Here is an 8,094-nt window from a genome sequence, read left to right as displayed (position 1 = left end):
GAACTATTTGTACGATGGAGCATAAGCCCTTTGTCTGTAACAGAAGTTGCAAATATGGTCTTTCCCCTGGTTTGTTTGTTGGCCTTGTTGATTATTTTTAATGCAGAAATTTTCTGTTCTAATGGCTTCTCGGTTTGGCCACACACACTGGTGGTGTATCAGGCATCTGTTACTGTGTGATGAATGATCCTAGAACATAGAGGCTTAAAGCAACAATGACCGTTACCATCTCTTACGGTTCCGGAGGTTGGCTGGGCTCTCAGCTCCAGGTTCTCGCTCAGGCCCTTCCAGGCCGAGTAGTCAGATGGTGCTTGGGCTGGAGTCGGCCTCAGGCTTCTTCACTCGAGGGTGGATGCCAGGCTGCTGGCCTGAGCAAACACCTGCTCAGGACCGCTGCGTGTGGCCTGGGCTTCCTCACCGCCTGGCGTCTGGGCTCCACACCTGGGCCACTCCAAGGTGCAGAAAGGGGAAGCTGTCAGTCTCTTAAGCCCTGAGCCTGGGAACGGTGCTGCCTCACTCCCGCCATATTCCGCTGGTCACATGGTCACAGAGCCAGCTTCCAGGAGGGGCATGGCGCCCCCTCTTCACGGGGTGAGTATGGGAGAATTTGGGGGCCATGCTTTAAAACTGCCACCCCTACAAAGAGCTTCTTCACACTGGGTTGAGTTTAAAAACAAAACAAAACAACTCTCATGCTTTCTGGGCCTGGGCCTTTATGGTTTAATTTTGTGTACAGATTTTGATCTCTCTACTTTTTTCTCACAGCCAGCAAATTGTTCAATACCTTTTATGAAATAATCCATCTTTCCCCCAGCGATTTGAAATTCTACTGTTATCATACCCTAAGTTGGGGTTTCCTAGGGTCTATTTCTGAACGTTGTGTCCTGTTCTGCTCTGTCGAGCTGTCTTCTCTAGTCCTGCGCGACTGGACGTGTGAGAGGCAGTGGAGGGCTGCTGTTCTAAACCCCGGCGTGTGGGGCTGTTTGTTCTGCAGCGGGAGCGCACTGATACAGGCAGGACCCATCTGAAGTCCCCGTCAGAAGCAGAGGTTAGGTGCTTGTGTCTTGTGTCACTTCTGAGGCTTTGCACGGACAAGGTTGACTCAGAAGCCCTGCTCTGGCCACAAGCAGCCGGGTGACATCAGGCAAAGCACATCTTCTGTCTGATCCTTGGTTTCCAAATGACAGAATGGGGACAATCTTTCGGTGACATGGTGGTTGGTGAGCACCGAGTGCGGGGGCAGGGTGCCCAGGAAACCGTTAACAGTGGGATGGACTTTCAACCTCACTCCTTTGGCCAGGGGAAGCAACGGGCCCAAGCCATGGCCATGTCCGGCACTGCCTGCCCCCTGTCCCCACCGGCCTTCCCTCCCATTACTGTGGCACTTGCTCCCCGCAGCCTCCTCCCCTGCTCCAGGCCCTGGACACCCCCTGCCCTTGGTCAGGGGTGTGGATTGTTCAGGGGTCTTGGCTGAAGTTAGCTTGGCTGAGGGGGGTCTGCTTGTTGCCGGGGTCCAGCCTTGGCGGGTCTCTGGGTCCCCAAAGGAGGAACGGCTCAGGCGAAATGAGGCACCGGGTGAGGGGCCGGAGGACAGCCAGGCTCTCTAGACCTGACTGACTCACCGAGAAAAATCAGTCTTTATTTGTATAGGGGAGGTTATACAACATTCAATACATAATATGATTATTAAAACAGAAACGGTTACCATAAAAATAACTTCTAAAAACACAGAAGGTTTTACAGATCAATCATGTTAAACAAAGAAATAACTGAAAAGTACAGGAAGTCCCACAGATCAACCGTATTAAACAAAGAGTATTTTGACCAAGAGGGTCATTAATCAGATAGCCAACGAAGCCATACGAGCACAAACTTTCAAATGCTGATTATAATGAAATATCTACTAAATTTCTATAGATTGGTCTAAATCAAAGGGGTACAAGGAGTGATTTAAAAATTAGTTATTGTTTATAGAAATTAGATTGTCTAAATTAGATAAATTATTTTTTACCTAGATCTATTAACTACATATCTGGGGGGGGGGGGTACATATTGTGTTTCTATGTACTAAGATTATTATATATATTTAAATTAAAACTTCTTCCTCCTCTGTTTCCCTGGTCCCATCAATAACCGCTGCTGCCCAGGGCATGGAAAAGGCAGTGGTTCTAATAAATCTTGAGCTTTTGAATGGTGACTCCCTAGACATTCCTAGCAACGGCCTCCTCCAGCGTTCTGGCAGCTGGTCTGCTCATAGTTTAAATCTACCCTTAACTTTCCATGTGGGGAGAGCGGGCAGCATTAGGATTATTCGGGGCTTCTATTCTGTGGTCAACAAGTCATTTCGTGCAGAATCAGAGGCATCGTGCAAGGTTTTTTGTTATAAAGCACAGGCGTCCAAAAATCCCACCACCTGATGCTGGCAGGGACCAGAATACAGGAGGAGATAGACAGGAGACCCGGCCACAGCCGCTTCTGCTGTGCAGACACGCCTCATCCGACCGGACTGTGTCAAGGGTCGGTTGTTGGGCGGCCTCCAACAGCTTGTTCCTTGGGCGTCTGTTCTGGTCGTCTGGCCGGATCCCCACTCCCGACTTCTGAAATCTGGAGCTTTGAGGGCCGGCGCCAACCCAGCGACCCTCCTGGGCTCCAGCCAGCTGTCCTGGAGACCTGCCCCACTCTCTTCTCCACGGGCCCCCAGCCCTGGCTAGAATCCAGCCTTGGTCCTCTGGGCCGGGGTCCCCCCGCGGCGCCCCAGGCCTGACCTTGTAACCTAGCCCCTCGTGCCACCCACTCAGGCAGAGGATGACTCGGCCCTGGCAGTGTCCAGAGACACCCGGAGATCAAACAGCCAGGAGGCAGCTGCGGGGTGGGAGACAGGGAGAGTGTGCTGCCTCCCAGGCCACGGGGAAGGGCTGCAGGAGGCAACATACATGACAGCGCCCCCCAGTGCTGGGCATGGCGCAGCTGTCCCCAACTCTGAAGCAGCCTTTGGGTGATGCTGATGCTTCTGGTCCACGAACTGCATTTCGAACAGCAAGGGGCTAGGGGGTTTCCAACTTGGCCAGGCTCTGAGAGCCTTCAAGGGATGCTTTGACTATCCGACCTGCTGTTCGTTGAAGAAATGCTCACTCAAAGGTCTGGGTGCAAGCAGGCCCCAGCGTTTTCTTACAGCCCTCACTGCTGCCCCACGTTTCCTTGCTCTATTCATTTCCTTACTTTTTGTCTGCCCCTCTCTCACCCCCTTCTCCACCAGAACATGAGAGCCTCGACGCTAGGGGCTTTGTTGCTTTGCTTACCGCTGATGTGCTACAGTCTTGCACGTGGCAGCTGCTCAGTAAATATTGGGTGAAGAAATGAATGAATGAGGCAGGGGTTGGCCTCCCTATTTTGATCATCCCCGCTGGGAATGTCACTTTGTCACCACCTAGTGGGCACTCTCCTGAACTGCGGAGCGGGGGAGAAAAATGCTCTACGGGCTTGAGTCGGACCTGGACAAGGAACAGGAAGCCACTGTGGGTAGAGAGCAGCCCCTTGTGGTGGCCCGGTCATCTGTGTTCTTGTCTAGGGCACAGAGCTCCTTGGAGAAGCAGCTTCCTGGAGGAGGTGGCATTTGAGCTGATGAACAGTGCAGGTGACAGGATTGGGAGTGGTGGGAATGAGAGAAGGAGAACAGGCATTTCTGGCAGAACGAACAGCATCAGCAAAGGGCTGGAGGCTGAAGGCACGGGTGTGTGCCCAGAGGGAGGAGAAGAAAACAGGAGCAGCTGAGGTGGGCGGTGGAAGATGCCCAGCAGGAGGCCAGACACAGGAGGAGGGGAAGAGGCCCCGAAGAAAGGGAGTGAGTGTTGGAGCCGTGCCAAGCCCCTCACATACGGGAGTTCATTTCACTCCTGAGAAGCCCAGGGAGGTAGATTTCAGGGCCCCCACTGTACAGAGGAGGAAACTGAGGCACAGATCGGTGAAGTGACTTGTCTAAGGTCACACAGCTGATAAGGGTCAGCGGTAGATTCTATCTAAATTATGTGTTCCTCTCCTCCCTGATCGGGGTGCCTGCCCCCAGTTTGCGTTTGGAGGGGAGGCATGTTGGTGGGGCATATGTGGAGAGCTAGGGGCTGCACCCACAGCCCCGAGCTCTTGGCTCCTCCTCACGGTCTCAGGACTCACAGCACATTCCCCAGGGCCCCCCCTCCGCTCACCCTCATAGTCCTAGAGCCCTGGTCTGGGGCACGTGCCTGGGTTCTAGTCTCAGTTCTACCTGGGCTCCCTTCGCCTTTCTGGGCCACAGAGCACAACGGCTGTAATGACTTGTAAAGGGACCTCAGAGATCTCTTACTCGCCCATTACACAGATATGGACGCTGAGGCCCAGAAAGGAGAAAGAACTTTCCTGGTGATGTCCAACACGCTGGGTGCAATGTGGCTTTCATCCTGGCCCTTGCCTGGACTCCCATCTGGCAGCTGGAAGCTCATGCGACCATACGAGGGGCCTCAGCCCTGGCCACAGAGAGTAGCAGGGCCCATTCGGGCCCCACTAGCCAGCCTAGGTCTCTGGGAAATGTGTTTGAGTTTTGGTTTCAAGTGAGGTGTGTCCCCAGGGATGGGGTGAGTGTGTAGAGCCTCGGGCTGAGGGGCCAGGGCCTCCCTGAGGAAGGACGGAGGCCTAGCTTGACTGGCACCATGGGCTTTCTGGGGGCTGGACTCCTGGGGGCCACCCTGTTCTCCTAGCTCAGTTGGGACCTGGGTCACCCACACACTTTCAGCTATTCTATAGCCTCCATCCAGCCCGGGGAGCCACCTGCCCCTTCTTCAGCTCCTTGGCCTGCTCTTCTAGGGGACGGAGGGCCCAGCCTGGGGGACTCAGGGGTGTGGGGTGCCACCTCTGCCCAGACTGAGCTCAGCTCTGCGTCGGGCTTCACACTGTGGTCTGCACCGCCAAACCGAGAAGACTGTGAGGCTCAGAGAGGTGGAACGACGCGGCCAGAGTCACCGAGTTTGAGCCAGGCCTCAAACCAGGTCACACTGACACCGAAACACTTGACCACAATACCCATGACTGCCCATGACCCAAACCACCAGCCGCATCTCCAGCTGTCGGTTTATTCACGGCCTCAGGTGTCGGGCAGCTCCTGGAGCATCTGCTTCTGCCCTAACCCTGAGATGCTGGCTGCAAGCCTCCGGTTTTGTGCTCACGTGGCCCCCACCACACCCCCTGCATTGCCTTCTGGCCCTCACTGCTCCCCCTGCCCTGTCCATCTTGCCCACGGTCCAGCAGCCACGCCAGGGCCAAGGCCCCAGCCCCCTGCTGGGGTGGGCACAGGGTACAGGTGCTCTCTGTGAGTGAACCTCTGCAAAGGCGGATACTAACCCTGTTTTTCAAATGGGAAAACTGAGAGTTGCGGGGCGAGGAGACACTGACCTGCCTGAGTCACCGGCAGGCTCCGGGCAGAGCAGCGAGGCCTCTGGCCGTCTGGACTCAGGTTCCTTCCGCCAGCAAGTCCACCTAAGGAAGCTCCCCCAGCAACCCTGCGTCCCGAAGTGCTGCGCCTGCGTCGGGAGGCTGCCGCCTCGCCTTGGGGCCTCTTTTTGCCAACCGGGCAGAGGCGAGCGCCCACAAGCGGCCGACCCTGTTGGTGTGCAGACACCGGAATGCGAGGGCCAGGAGAGGATTACCAGGATTACCGCAGTCAAATTTCCAGGGCTCCCTGTGGCGGGAGCACGTTATTTCTGCTAGGGATTTTCACCAGAGCCGGTTCCTTAATCCTTCTCAGGGCACGGCTGAGATTTAGTAATGAGCTGTAACAGCCAGAGTATATGGTTCTGTGAGCGAGGAACAACTGTTCGTTCTTAAACGAGTTGGCTCCTCTTTCCTCAGATATTTCAGTTTGGGGGGGTGGGGCAGGGGGCTGGGATTCAGGACCAGAGCAGCAGTGCTCACCCCGGTCCAGTGCCCTGCACACCACTAGGCAGATGGACCCACCGAGGCCCAGGGAGGCTGTGAGGTGGGGGCAGCACAACTGCAAGGGCAGGCTGGACTGCAGGTGCAGCAGGGCGGGGCGGAGGGGAGCACCGCCTCCCAGGGAGGGGGAGGGAACCAACTAGGGGCTGTGGGGCGGCGGGGTGGGGGCGTTTCCTCTGGGAACTTTCCTGCAGAACAAGAGGTTGGTGGGGCCTGGCAGGCTTCATTCTAGAGTGTAGTGGAGCTGCTGAGGTGGGTGGTGAAGACCAGCTAACTACCTGCAGGAGGAAAGCATGGAATTTTGTCCTGGTCGGTGCCCCGGAAGCAGGCTTAGATTCCTGTGCAAGTGAGTCACTCAGGAGGTGCTCCCAGGACAGGCCAGGAAAGGAGCGAGAAGCAGGAGAGGGGAGGGGAGCACAAGCGACCCCATTTCTGGCTGAGTCCCACAGAGGGGGGCTTCGGTCTGATTCTGTGGGGGGCTCTTGGTAGTTACATCTCCGGGTTGTTGAAACCCCAGGCAACAGAGTTGGGCTTCCATGCTCCCTGCATCCCATTACTCGGGACCATACAGGGAGAGATGGACGGCTTCCTGGAGGAGGGGGCATGTCCTTGCCGAGTGATCAGTGATGATCGAGCATGCAGGGCCCAGGGTGGGAGCTCAGGCCCACTGCTGGAAGGACACAGGTGGTCTTTCCTGCCTGGATGAGGCCCAGGCCCCGCCCCTGGTTTAGAACAGGCCCCACAGAAACAGAGCTCAGAGGAATGGGTCGGCTCCCTGTGGGCTGCAGGTGAAGTTCACTCAACTATTTCAGCAAAAGTCCCATAAACCACCCCCGGAAATCCCTTTGTCATGTGCCGCTGTTTGGGGCCAAAACCCTGAACTGTGACGAGGAGAGACAAATAGCTCAGGTGCAAGATAGAACTGTCCTATTCACCTAAAACCAGTCAGAAATGATTCACTGGCCCAGCCTGGGCCCCAGAGGCTGCGCTAACCTCAGCTCAGGGCCCTGGGCAGGACCTCAGGACCTCAGGGCGTCTTTAAGGCGGGCATCAGGCCTGGGCCGCAGGACGGAGCTGCAGTGGACAGGGCCCAGGTGAGTTGGTGTAAGTGGCCCCTCCTGCTCCTCTAGTTGCCCCTACTTCCTCCTCCCCTCCCCTCCCCTCCCCTCCCCTCCCCTCCCCTCCCCTCCCCCATGGCCCCATCTGAGCCTCCTGGCTTCCAGCCACCCCTCCTACAGTCTAGTCTCCTGGAACTGCCAGACAGTCCCTTCTAAAAAGCAAACCTGGTCCTGTCCCTTCCCTGCCTGCCACCTTCCATGGCTCCCCATTGCCTCCAAGAGAAGTTCCCCAAAGTTCCCCTGAGTCCTCTTCCAGGGACGACCCCACCGGGGCGGGGAGCAGCAAACTCCAGGCAGCGATCAGAAGTGCCAGCAGCCTTCAGAGCCTGCGGGGCCCTGGGCCCCAGCCCAGCTGTCCGGCAAGGGCTGCCCAGGCCGCCCTCGCAGGCTTTGCTTCAGTAACTAATTTATGAAAGGCGTCTAAACTTCGAGCCTAATCTCATCTAATCCCATCAAATCCCTGCCGCCCCCAGAGGAGCAGTGCCCTGGAGGCGGAGCTTTTCTTACAGTGATTACATGTGGTTTTATTTCTGCAAAAAAAAACAAAGCAAAAACTTCAAAACGAAGCACTTAAGTTCTTATACCCCCAGTGGCCTGCAGAATGAGGAGGCTCCCAGGTGGGCGAGGTCACCGGGGACCTTGCAGTCCTACAGCACTGGGAGGGCCCTGGGGGGGGGGGGGGGGCAATGGGGGCAGCATAGAGCATCAGCAAGTCTTCTGGGCTCTACCTTTAAGCACACCCAGAATCCGACCTCTTCTCCCCTCCTCTGCCTCCTCCCAGTCCAAGCCGTCACCCCTGCAATGAGCTCCTGGCCAACAGTCTCTCTGTTTTGGCCTCGCCCTGCTCCATCCTGTCTCTGCCTCCTACCTCTGTGCATCCTCCTGCCCACAAGGTGCCCTCTGACCTCTCCCTGCCTCTGCCTGCTTCCCTGGGCCATTGCTGTTTTACACTCCGCGGAGTGAGCGTGAGTGTGCAGGGCTCCCGGGCTTGCTCCCCTCTGCCTGGAACGTTCCTCCC

General features: G+C 56.5%; 1 long non-coding RNA gene across 1 annotated transcript; it reads right to left on the bottom strand.

Annotated features, from left to right (window-relative positions):
• Nucleotides 1–3,393: 3,393 nt before the first annotated feature.
• LOC118499731 lies at nucleotides 3,394–6,966 on the bottom strand. The gene is made up of 2 exons (XR_004902253.1): nucleotides 5,419–6,966; nucleotides 3,394–3,893 (listed from the first exon to the last, which is right to left on the bottom strand). It is a non-coding gene; the product is annotated as an uncharacterized LOC118499731 (long non-coding RNA).
• Between the last annotated feature and the right edge of the window lie 1,128 nt (nucleotides 6,967–8,094).

Source organism: Phyllostomus discolor, chromosome 3, assembly GCF_004126475.2.
Source record: "Phyllostomus discolor isolate MPI-MPIP mPhyDis1 chromosome 3, mPhyDis1.pri.v3, whole genome shotgun sequence".
Lineage (NCBI taxonomy): Eukaryota > Metazoa > Chordata > Mammalia > Chiroptera > Phyllostomidae > Phyllostomus > Phyllostomus discolor.
This window is presented reverse-complemented; position numbering and strand designations above follow the sequence as displayed.